General features: G+C 41.4%; 1 long non-coding RNA gene across 1 annotated transcript; it reads right to left on the bottom strand.

The window, feature by feature from the left end:
• Positions 1-947: 947 nt before the first annotated feature.
• Positions 948-10,017, bottom strand: LOC144587777 (uncharacterized). Its single transcript, XR_013542921.1, has 2 exons — positions 9,878-10,017; positions 948-3,389 (listed from the first exon to the last, which is right to left on the bottom strand). It is a non-coding gene; the product is annotated as an uncharacterized LOC144587777 (long non-coding RNA).
• Between the last annotated feature and the right edge of the window lie 3,177 nt (positions 10,018-13,194).

Here is a 13,194-nt window from a genome sequence, read left to right as displayed (position 1 = left end):
ACAGGACATTTTGGAAGTCATTCATTCATAAGGTCACCATAAATTGGGGACAACTTGATGAAGTGTAACAACAGCAGCAACACATAGACATTAGCATGTACCCAGTCATCGACATATTTTATTGATGCTGATCTATGTAATACCACTGTTCTTTAAAAAAAGACAAGAGTAAATTTGAACCAATGGCCATGTGTGGTCCACTAGGGGCCCCAGTACAGTCTCCAGGCTCCTTGGATGCTTTTGACCTTTATGGTACTCCATGCCAGAAAAGGTCCATGACTAGAAATCTTGGGGGATCTAAATTGCAGGCTATTTTGGCCCTATTTCAGGCCTGGAGTAGCTTTTTAAAGAAACTGAAACATACATATTAGAGATGGGGGTAATCGTATAAAAATATCCCCGTGCACCTGGGACTGGACCATCCACTCACATGTCCACCACTGGGGCCAGCTCTGTTTCTACCTGTGGAGAGTGGACAGTCTGGCCCCAGGGGCTGTGCACTTGTTAAGTCTAGCTGAGTGGTGATATTCATATATGAATACGAATATGAATACCTCCCACCTGTAATATATATGTATTTTCATAATGAGTATTGTGTCCCTCCACAGTACAGGACAGGATGAACATGGCCTCGATATTATTATTATTATTATTATTATTATTATTATTATTATTATTATTATTATTATTATTATTATTATTATTATTATTATTATTATTATTATTATTATTATTAAACTCCAGGCATAGTCAAGATTATAAAAACATTGACTGGTATTATATAACAAATACCAGTTTTAACCCAAAACCTACCTGTTAAATATTGACGCAGTATGTATGTTGCTCCTAATATTGCTATTCTTTGTAGTTCTGATGGTATGATTTCTGAGATCTGCAAATGCTTAAAGTACAGTGTGACATTTCTTGATATTGTTCCCAAAAGCTCAATGAGTACAGGGACCACTGAAGTATGCTTTGTCCAGAGGCGAGATGTTTTGATTGAAAGGTCTCTATACTTTGTTAGTTTTTCCAATTCTTGATTTTCAACTCTGTAATCCCCTGGAATTGCAATGTCAATGATCCAGGCATTTCTTCCTTCTATTACTATTACGTCTGGTGTGCTATGTTCAAGGTGTCTGTCCATTTGGATCCGGAAATTCCACAAGATCTGGACTTCCTCATTTTCTGATACCTTCACTGCCTGATGTTCTCATGGGTTTTTGGGGGTCGACCAATTATTTTTTTGCATAATGACCAGTGCACTAACTTTGCCACTCTATCACGTCTAACTTTGTAATCTGTTTGTGCAATCTTTGGACATTCACAGATGAGGTGTGACACAGTTTAATCTTTTACTTGGCAGATTCGACATTTGCTGTTAGCACTAACTCTTTGGATCTTAGCTTTCAGTTGGTTTGGAGTCCTTGTTCTTGTGCAGCAAACATCAAGCCTTTGGTTTCTTTCTTAATGGTCCCCAGTTTTAGCCATGCCCATGTTGAATTATGATCATGCTTTCCATCAATATTTCTCAGGTGCTGTCCGTGTAGTGGTTTATTTTTCCAACTGATTAATTTCTTTTCAAATTGTTGTTTCTTATATTGAGCCTCTGTTTCTGTTGTTCTGAAAATATTCTTCATTTTCACCACGTTAAGTAATTTTTCTCTACCTAAACTGATGTTTAGGTTTCCATTTTCTTCATATCCTACTTGCTATATTTGCGTTAATCCAAGTCTCCAATTATTTTGTGGTAGATATAGTCTGTCTGTCTTCATCACTTTTCGGATGTAGTGTGTGATGCATGTTCATTAGTTTCCATGTTTTTTGATCCAATTCTTCTAATTAATTTTGGGTCTAATCTATTATTTCAGCTGGATAGCTAATTACTAGAACTGCCCAATTGTTTGTTGCTTTGACTGTATTTTCACAATTTAAAATTAATTTTAAGACTTTCTGCAGTGTTTTGATGTATTCCTTTTCTGTGAGTTTTCTTAACTTTTGTATATAGGATGTTATCTACTTCTAGTATTCCAAGATATTTATATTTTTCATCAGCTGATAGTGATATGATTATGATTATAATTATGGTTATCATTATTAACATGATGATGATGATGATACATTTTCAGTGCAGATCAATGTTTCTGAGGTCATTATATGTCTTTATTTCCATGATGTGGTGAGGTGAATAGATGTCAAATATAACATCATTTTCTATACAAATAGTATGTAACATGTGCCCAAAATGTTTCAAGATTTCCTGTCTCTCAACTGCTTTACTGGCCATTCTCTTAGAGCCTGGAAACCTTTATCCTCCAGCGTGCTACTGCTTTGTAGTTCTGATGTTCTGCAACCTTCTGAACCACTGCCACCATGTGGCATAACACAGCTCCAGCAACCTTAAGCATCTCCATGTGACAGAGCCTTCACAGATGGCCTGGGTGTGATGAGCCATTTTATTTCTGCTTCATCTTGGCAGTCATGAAGGGATAAGACAGCACAATGTGCCAAGCTAGTTATGAAATCTGTGTACTTGAATTAAGTGTACAGTGCAGTGCTTTTGTGTCATTTGTTTGTTTGCTTAAAGTATAATTTATGTATTACAGTATATTTACACTACATGTGGTCAGTACAGAAGCTTACAAAACGTTGAAATTTCAAAATCATTTAAAACAAGACCTGGGCCAGAAATGTATTCAGAGGATAAAGAAGACTATACAGACTACATAGTTCCCCTGCTCCAAATGCTTCCCGTTTGCACCACTGATCACACGACCTAACTAATCTCACAACCAGGGGCTCAAAAGTGGGGGTACTTCTGGAATGGGGGGGATGCTTGTGCGATTATCCTTCAGCAATTGCATGCTGTCCTTATTGTTTTCACCGAAAAATTTAAAGCCGGCAAGCTGAAATGGGGTAAGACTTGCTTTATTCGTTCTAAGGTAGGACTTAAGTCAAAACGTGGGGTGCTAAACCTGACTTGGTTCATCTTTCCTCATTGAACATAGCAAGGTCAAAACAAAATGAAAAGTGAAATAGGGATAGAAAATAAGAATTAGTTGTGGCAGCAGGAGGAGATTCTCTTTAATTGGTCTCAGACAGGTTTTGCATATTCTGGGAATAAATTTGCAATTTTTTGTCAAATGTTGTTGCTGTTTTGTCATTAAGTCATGTTTGACTCTTCGTGCCTGTATGGACCAGAGCATGCCAGGCTCTCCTGTTTTCCACTGTAGCTTCAATGAAATTGTCCAACCATCTAGTCCTCTGTTGTCCCCTTCTCCTCTTGCCTTCACACTTTTCCAACATCAGGGTCTTTTCTATCAGATAGACAAAATATTGGAGCCTCAGCTTCAGGATCTCTTCTTCCAGTGAGAATTACTCCTTTTACCCATCTATTAAAAAAAGAAAAAGCTGTTTATTTGTGTGGGGTTATTTTTAGCTTTGCATATTTGACAAATTAAAATATAATATTTTCGATATTAAGATTTAAGATTGCCGGAAGAAATATCAACAACCTCAGATATGCAGATGATACCACTCTGATGGAAGAAAGTGAGGAAGAATTAAAGAACCTCTTAATGAGGGTGAAAGAGGAGAGCGCCAAAAATGGTCTGAAGCTCAGCATCAAAAAAACTAAGATCATGGCCACTGGTCCCATCACCTCCTGGCAAATAGAAGGGAAAGATATGAGGGCATGGACAGTTTTTACTTTCTTGGGCTCCATGATCATTGCAGATGGTGAGAGCAGCCACAAAATTAAAAGATGCCTGCTTCTTGGGAGGAAAGTGATGACAAACCTAGACAACATCTTAAAAAGCAGGGACATCACCTTGCCAACAAAAGTCCGCATAACAAAGCTATGGTTTTTCCACTATCGATGTATAGAAGTGAGAGCTGGACCATAAAGATGGCTAACCACTGAATAATTGATGCTTTTGAATTGTGGTGCTGGAGGAGACTCTTGAGAGTCCCCTGGACTGCAAAGACATCAAACCTATTCATTCTGAAGGAAATCAATCCTGACTGCTTACTGGAAGGACAGATCCTGAAGCTGAGGATTTGAAGCTAAGGAACCAAAGCTACCAACATGAATTTGTCCCAGCTCCAGGAGGCAGTGGAAGACTGGAGGGCCTGGCGTGCTCTGGTCCATGGGGTTACAAAGAGTCGGAGACGACTTAACGATTAAGCAAGACCAACAACAAAAGGAGTAACACTGCATGAGCTATTTATGTCTCTGTGGTCCATAAGCCTATCCTTTTATGATTGCTATATATGTGTTTTAAACATCTCTGGCCCGACTGATAGCCAATACACGAATGTAGCACAGTACATTATGTTAAAGTACGGTCATATGTCTTAAAATCATTGCAATGAAGTAGGGGTACAGGGTCTCTCTTTCGGTCCTTGAAGGCAAGGAGAAGTACTTGCAGCAGTCTTCTCATTGGCAAGGATGGTAAGAAATTTCTAGATGCACCTTCACACAGTAGGGTGAACATTGTTGGGCACAAAAGAACATTGTTCATCTTTGTGCATAATTGTTTGATCTGTGCAAATTATGGATCTTGTAATTGCCTAAAGCTAAGATGACTGCTGCTTTATTAAGGAATGCAAGGCACTAGATGGGTTTTTTGCTTCTTTTTAAAGAATGAGCAATCAATGCACTTGGAAAATTTCAGGCAAATTACAGAAATCTTGAGAAAAAAAACATTCATTTTGCTTTTGGCTGGAGGAGAGGCATCTTGTAGGATTATAAAATTTCTCAGTGTCTTGTGGTATTAAGAAGTCTAAATTCATGGAAACAAGGAAAATAATGAGAAATCTTTATCCTAAACATTTGACTCTTAGCTTGTTACTCTTACAGGACATTTGCAGCTATGAGAAATTCCTTAGAGCCTTTCACAAAATTCCTGAGTAGTGCAATGGATCTGGGCATTTTCAGGCCATCCACTCCTTTCAGCCAGTACTCTGACCTTGCCTTCTTGGGTATCACTATCAGAGATGGGAAAAGTTACTTTTTTTGGAGTAAAGTGCTCAGAATCATTCCATTTGTGTAGTCCAAAAAAGTAACTTTTCCCATCCCTTAACATCACTGCCCGAGTTAACTCAATGTGACTGTAGTATTACAGTGCAAGGATATAAATAAAAGCACAGAAATTGTCCTTCACGGGAACATGTCTGCCATTACTTATCTTTTAATTCATCTCATCCTAGGACGTTGTCATAATTCATCAATGCATCATTGACATAATAGTATCAAAACAGAACTATAGGAACTGTCACATAGACTGCAGCCCAGGAGGAAACAGTGAAAACCTTCCATGCCCAACTGAGACAAGGATAGACAGATCAGAGCTATTCCAACTCATGTCACTTTCAAATATGTTCATTATTCACTCCATTCTGCCCCATTTCCACATGAATGCAATTAAAAAGAAATTGACTGCACAATAGTCACACTCCCAGTATGCCTAGGAGATAATTCAGGTGAAAAACCACACTGTCACATCACAAACAGAGCATTACTAAAATTTGAGATGGAAGAGAGGAGACACTTCCTCCTCTGTTCCATCTCAAGACTACATCGTCAACCTGACTGGCAAACAAGTCTCAAAATCTCTCTTCTTGTCTCATGGAGAGCTCTCAAAAACATTCAGTCGTCTTCCTCTTCTTGACTATAAACCAAGACATCCAAAATCATCCAAAGGCAGATTCAAAAAGAAAATATTCCTGCACTGGAGGTTGGACTAGCTCATCTTTGACTCTGTCCAATTGTATAGTTCTGTGTGTGTTTAGTCGTTTAGTCGTGTCCGACTCTTCGTGACCCCATGGATCAGAGCACGCCAGGCCCTCCTGTCTTCTACTGCCTCCCGGAGTTGGGTCAGATTCATGTTGGTTGCTTCGCAGACACTGTCCAGCCATCTCATCCTTGGTCGTCCCCTTCTCCTCTTGCCATCACACTTTCCCAACATCAGGGTCTTTTCCAGGGAGTCTTTTCTTCTCATTAGATGGCCAAAGTACTGGAGCCTCAGCTTCAGGATCTGTCCTTCCAGTGAGCACTCAGGGTTGATTTCCTTTAGAACTGATAGGTTTGTTCTCCTTGCAGTCCAGGGGATTCTCAAGAGCCTCCTCCAGCACCACAATTCAAAGGCATCAATTCTTCGGCGGTCTGCTTTCTTTATGGTCCAGCTCTCACTTCCATACATCACGACAGGAAAAACCATAGCTTTGACTATTCGGACTTTTGTTGGCAAGGTGATGTCTCTGCTTTTCAAGATGCTGTCCAGATTTGTCATCGCTTTCCTCCCAAGAAGAAGGTGTCTTTTAATTTCAGGGCTGCTGTCTCCATCTGCAGTGATCATGGAGCCCAGGAAGATAAAATTTGACACTGCCTCCATATCTTCCCCTTCTATTTCCCAGGAGGTGATGGGACCAGTGGCCATGATCTTAGTTTTTTTGATGTTGAGTTTCAGACCGTTTTTTGCACTCTCCTCTTTCACTCTCATTACAAGGTTCTTTAATTCCTCCTCACTTTCTGCCATCAGAGTGGTATCATCTGCATATCGGAGGTTGTTGATATTTCTTCCGGCAATCTTAATTCCGGCTTGGGTTTCTTCCAGTCCAGCCTTCCGCATGATGTATTCTGCATATAAGTTAAATAAGCTGGGGGACAATATACAGCCTTGCCGTACTCCTTTCCCAATTTTGAACCACTCAGTTGTTCCATGACCAGTTCTAACTGTTGCTTCCTGTCCCACATATAGGTTTCTCAGGAGACAGATAAAGTGGTCAGGCACTCCCATTTCTTTAAGAACTTGCCATAGTTTGCTGTGGTCCACACAGTCAAAGGCTTTCGCATAGTCAATGAAGCAGAAGTAGATATTTTTCTGGAACTCTCTGGCTTTCTCCATAATCCAGCGCAAGTTAGCAATTTGGTCTCGAGTTCCTCTGCCTCTTCGGAATCCAGCTTGTACTTCTGGGAGTTCTCGGTCCACATACTGCTGAAGCCTACCTTGTAGGATTTTGAGCATAACCTTGCTAGCGTGCGAAATGAGTGCAATTGTACGGTAGTTGGAGCATTCTTTGGCACTGCCTTTCTTTGGGATTGGGATGTAGACTGATCTTTTCCAATCCTCTGGCCACTGTTGAGTTTTCCAAACTTGCTGGCATATTGAATGTAGCACCTTAACAGCATCATCTTTCAAGATTTTAAATAGTTCAACTGGAATGCCATCACCTCCACTGGCCTTGTTGTTAGCCAGGCTTTCTAAGGCCCACTTGACTTCGCTCTCCAGGATGTCTGGCTCAAGGTCAGCAACTACATTGTCTGGGTTGTCCGGGATATCCACATCTTTCTGATATAATTCCTCTGTGTATTCTTGCCACCTCTTCTTGACGTCTTCTGCTTCTGTTAGGTCCCTCCCATTTTTGTCTTTTATCATGTTCATCTTTGCGCAAAATGTTCCTCTAATATGTCCAATTTTCCTGAACAGATCTCTGGTCTTTCCTTTTCTGTTATCTTCCTCTATTTCTTTGCATTGTTCATTTAAGAAGGCCCTCTTGTCTCTCCTTGCTATTCTTTGGAAGTCTGAATTCAAGTTTCTGTAACTTTCCCTGTCTCCCTTGCATTTTGTTTCCCTTCTCCTCTCTGCTATTTCTAAGGCCTCGTTGGACAGCCACTTTGCTTTCTTGCATTTCCTTTTCTTTGAGATGGTTTTCGTTGCTGCCTCCTGGACAATGTTACGAGCCTCTATCCAAAGTTCTTCAGGCACTCTGTCCACCAAATCTAGTTCCTTAAATCTGTTCTTTACTTCCACTGTGTATTCATAAGGGATTTGGTTTAGATTATACCTGAGTGGCCCAGTGGTTTTTCCTAATCTCTTCAGTCTAAGCTTGAATTTTGCTATGAGAAGCTGATGATCAGAACCGCAGTCAGCTCCAGGTCTTGTTTTTGCTGACTGTATAGAGCTTCTCCATCTTTGGCTGCAGAGAATATAATCAATCTGATTTCGATATTGCCCATCTGGTGATTTCCATGTATAGAGTCGCCTCTTGTGTTGTTGGAAAAGAGTGTTTGTGATGACCAGCTTATTCTCTTGGCAAAACTCTATTAGCCTTTGTCCTGCTTCGTTCTGAACTCCAAGGCCAAACTTCCCTGTTGTTCCTTTTATCTCTTGGCTCCCTACTTTAGCATTCCAGTCCCCTAGAATGAGAAGAACATCTTTCTTTGGTGTCAGTTCTAGAAGGTGTTGTAAGTCTTCATAGAATTGTTCAATTTCAGTCTCCTCAGCAATGCTGGTTGGTGCATAAACTTGGATTATTGTGATGTTGAATGGTCTGCCTTGGATTCGTATTGACATCATTCTATCATTTTTGAGATTGTATCCCATTACAGCTTTTCCCACTCTTTTGTTGACTATGAGGGCTACTCCATTCCTTCTACGGGATTCTTGTCCACAATAGTAGATATGATAATCATCTGAGCTGAATTCGCCCATTCCTGTCCATTTTAGTTCACTGATGCCCAGGATGTCGATGTTTATTCTTGCCATCTCCTGTTTGACCACCTCCAGCTTCCCAATGTTCATAGATCTCACATTCCAGGTTCCTATGCAGTATTTTTCTTTGCAGCATTGGATTTTCCTTTCACTTCCAGGCACGTCCACAGCTGAGCGTCCTTTCGGCTTTGGCCCAACCACTTCATTAGCTCTGGAGCTACTTGTACTTGTCCTCCGCTCTTCCTCAGTAGCATGTTGGACGCCTTCCGACCTGAGGGGCCCATCTTCCAGCGTCATATCTTTTAGCCTTTTGTTTCTGATCATGGGGCGTTCTTGGCAAAGATACTGGAGTGGCTTGCCATTTCCTACTCCAGGTGGATTGCGTTTAGTCGGAACTCTCCACTATGTCCTGTCCGTCTTGGGTGTCCCTGCACGGCATAGCCCATAGTTTCTCTGAGTTACTCAAGCCCCTTCGCCACGACAAGGCAGCAATCCATGAAGAAGTTCTACAGCTCTATAACCCTATTACACCATTGTTTCCCACCAAGGGGGTCATGACCACCAAGGGGATTGCAAAGTATTTTCTTTGGGGTAATGGGTTGCCTTATATGTATCATAGACCTTGTTAAATAATTTCTTCCATGACCTTTTGGAGAGGGATATTAAAATTAGCATGTATGTGTAAGTATGAGGTACAGTCCCTTTAAGAGAGAAAGAAGCCTTTACTTTCTGAGAAGGGATGACTCCACCCCAATAAAAACATCTTTTTATGCAAACATAAAAAGTCACAGGTTACTTGGCTATTATCACAACTTTAAAAAGGCTAGGAACCACTGCTATATATTGATCCACCAATTAGTCCTGAGTTAAAAACTCCAAGAGTAAATGAATTCCTTAACTATCCCCATATGAAGATGTTCATATGTTCTGTCACTTGAAAATGCCTTCCAAGACAGGGAGGTGGGATAGAGAAATAATTTCTATACTGTACATTTATTTCCAGTTCATTCAATGTGGTCAAAAATATGCATTGTACAAGTATCACTACACCATTACTAGATTTAACAAATCCTTGAGGAATCTGCTGTGTAAGACAGTGGGAAGCAAGATGTTCGATATGTTTCATTTTTTCTCTCTCTCTCTTTTCATTTGTCTAACAATAAGCACTTAGGTACCAAAAAGATGAAAAAAAGGATTTGGGATTCCATGGGATATATGCCAAACTGGAGCACAGCCTACACTACATTATGACACTGGATGCCAACAGATCCATTTGCTACGGTTTCCAAACATTGGTATGCTAATGCAAAACCAGACTTTGTCTAAGAACTTAATTAAGAGACTGATAGTTTATGCTGGCTGGCAGTAAGGATGAAAACAGTCACCTTGTCAAAATTTCTAGGATGGGTGCTCCAGAAGTATGAGGCTTCCTCTGAATACCGCCAATACGGTGGAGACAAGTGATGAAGGCAAATTCCAGATGTAAAGGAATCCAAATGTTTCTGTCAATACTTCTCATTCTGTTTTTTTGGCATCTTGGCTATGCTGGGGGAATCAGGGAGCTGATGTGTTAAAAATTAACTTTTTCAAGCTCTGCTTCCCGATAAGGGTTTTACAGTGAAATGCCATTACCTTGTTCACTGAGGTTTACACAATGTTCCAAGTGGTGACATCTTCAGTTCGTGGGCCTCCCAAGCTTTAAGTTTGTTTCTTCCACCTTTTATTTTTCCTTTCCAGACAGAATCCATTAAGGAAACAACATGGAAGAGTTCCATAATCACTTTTAATTATGAACAACAGGAGCCTTCTCTCTAGGAACCAACTTACGTGATAGAACCTAGGACTAGAATGAACTTCTGCTAGAATTGGAGGCCCACGATGAGAGAAATGACAGTCTTTCTTACTCATTTTGTTCTTTAAGGATGGCCTTCAGTGTTGAGTACGTGGCTGAAAAAGTTACCAGAAATTTAGCTGTGGTAGTGGTGATTATAATAGTAGACATTTTTTTTCCTCAATGTCCTGGAACAAAGCTGTGTCATCAGGACCATGAATAATGATATTGTAAGTCACCCACATCTATCTTTTCTTTACCTCTGTTTTAGTAAATGCCATCCAGACACTCAAGCGTTGCCTGGCTTTAACAGGCTCAAACTGAACCTGGACAGGACAGAGGTTGTGTTCCTGGGAGGGTCTGTAAAAGGGTTGGGGTGGTGATCCCTAGTAAAGGTAAAGGTTCCCCTTGACAATTTTTGTCCAGTCGTGTTCGACTCTAGGGGGCGGTGCTCATCCCCGTTTCCAAGTCATAGAGCCAGTGTTTGTCCGAAGACAATCTTCTGTGGTCACATGGCCAGTGCGACTTAGACACGGAACACTGTTACCTTCCCACCGAGGTGGTACCTATTTATCTACTAACATTTGCATGCTTTCGAACCACTAGGTTGGCGGGAGCTGGGACAAGCAATGGGCGCTCACTCCGTCACGTGGATTCGATCTTATGACTGCTTGGTCTTCTGACCCTGCAGCACAGGTTTCTGCGGTTTAGCCCGCAGCGCCACCACGTGATCCCTAGACTAGATGGCATTACCCTCCCACTTAGAGACCAGAATTTGGATGTGCTTCTGGACCCGGTATTTTCTTGGAATGCCCAGATTGCTGTTGTGTCCATATCAGCCTTTAACCAGCTTAGGCTAATCGTCCAACTCTGCCCCTATTTGGTGCAGGCATTGGTCATTTGCCAGACTGACTACTGCAGTGGTCTCTACATGGAGCTTCACTTGAGCCTGGCCCAGAGACTTCAGCATGTCTGGAATGTGGTGACCAGACTGGTGGTTGATGTGAGTAGATATGGTTCTGGATCACTTCCACTGGCTACCCACGGAGTCCCAGATCAGCTTCAAGGTTTGATTCTCATGTAGAAAACCGTCCATGGTTTCGGCCTACGTTACTTGTTGGAGAGTCTTATTTCAGTGTCAACTGCCCGACCCACCAGGTCATCGCAAAGGTAGCCATTCTCCAGGTAGCCACTCTGAGGGAGGCCCATAAATCTTCTATGAGAGGCAGGGTCTTCTTCACAGTGGTTCCATCCTTGTGGAATCAGCTCCTGGAAGAGTTTCCCCTGGCCCCCATCCTAGGGACATTTAAGAGACAATTGAAAATTTGGCTCTTCAGGGATGCCTCCCACTCTGACCCTAGTTGAGTAGAGGTAATTTTACATCTCTGTCCATTTGCTCTCTGTATTTTTGTTTCCATTTTCTATTTCATGCAGTTTTAGTAATGTTCTGGCACCCTCTGGTTATATGTGGCTAGATTGTGTATGGTTTTAGTATATTGATTATTTGATTATGTATTTTATTGTGAACTGCCCAGAGTAGTGCTGCAACACTAATGGGAACAGTATATTAAATTTAAATAAATACATACATAAATAAGATACAGAGAGGTAGCGTGGCCTTAATCACAATGAAACTGAAAATATTAGTAGACAGTACTAATGGTGGCACCTCCTGGAAGTGTGGCTTTAAGATTACTAATGAGTATTACTCATTCTCATTCCCAAAGTTAGAAATCAGTATGTCCCATACCTTCTGATACTAATGTCAAAACTCCCTTTGCCTTGTAACTTGAATATTAAGATAATGGTCTCTTTAAATCTCCACAGGAATAAATGAAGTTGACTTGTCCACCAAAGCTCACATTAAAATATAACAGTCTCTAAGGTGCTATAACATTTTTATCTTCTTCTTCTTTTTTTTTGGTCTGGTACAGCTACCTCTTCTAAGAGAAATAAAGGTGTTTTGTTTAATTATCTTCATGTAGTTCCTCTCTTCCTCTTCTCTTGCCACCAACCCTTGGATGATTCTATGTGTGTATATATTTTCCCAGTCACTAGAAATGGGCACGAACTGCAGTTCAGGGGTTCATGCCAGTTCAACCCTCCAGATGCACAGCTGTCTCACTGGCACCCTGGTTTCCCAACCCCACCTCTTCCATCAGGCACCCTCCCAGAGGCAGCCGCACAGCTTCCCAACCCTTCCCAACCCTGCCACTCAAGAGGAAGTAGCTTGGTTTCTCAGGCCTGCCTTGTTTGGCAGGTGTCCATTCAGAGGCAGCAGGCATGGCTTCGAATGGGCACCCAACAGAGGAGGTAGGGCTGGGAAACTATGCCACTGCCTCTGAGCAAAGCATGCCAGAGGAGGTGGACCTGGGCAGTCAGGGCACCTGCAGAACAGCTGTGCAGCCAGAGGGCTGAACTGGCAGCAACTGCCTTGCCCATCTCTACTTATGTCCTTATGACACAGTCCACATAGGCAGCCCTCAGGTATCGAACTCAGCGCTGCCCAACTCAAATTAAACAAACAAGGTTTTATTAAAATGATAATTTTTAAATAACGTTTCAAATAATGTTGCTTATTCCTAAATTTCAGAACAATCTTTCATTCTCCCTGTTTCCCCTTCCCTGCAATCTGTCTCACAGACTGCTCTCTCTAACTTCCCACTCAGACCCCACACTTCAAAACTACCCTCTCCCCATCTCTCCCCATCAGCCTCCTCTAAAACTTCACCAGCACTTCACTCTCCTACTTTCTCCCAGCCAATCAGAACAATTCTTACTGACATTCCATGTTCCTCACTCACTTCCTCCCATCACATACTTGCTGACCATATAAATGGTATGTTTCAATATAATCAGGCATCACAAGAT

The sequence above is a fragment of the Pogona vitticeps genome, chromosome 3 (assembly GCF_051106095.1).
Source record: "Pogona vitticeps strain Pit_001003342236 chromosome 3, PviZW2.1, whole genome shotgun sequence".
Lineage (NCBI taxonomy): Eukaryota > Metazoa > Chordata > Lepidosauria > Squamata > Agamidae > Pogona > Pogona vitticeps.
Note: the sequence above shows the minus strand (reverse complement) of the source record. Positions and strands in the feature narration are given on the sequence as shown.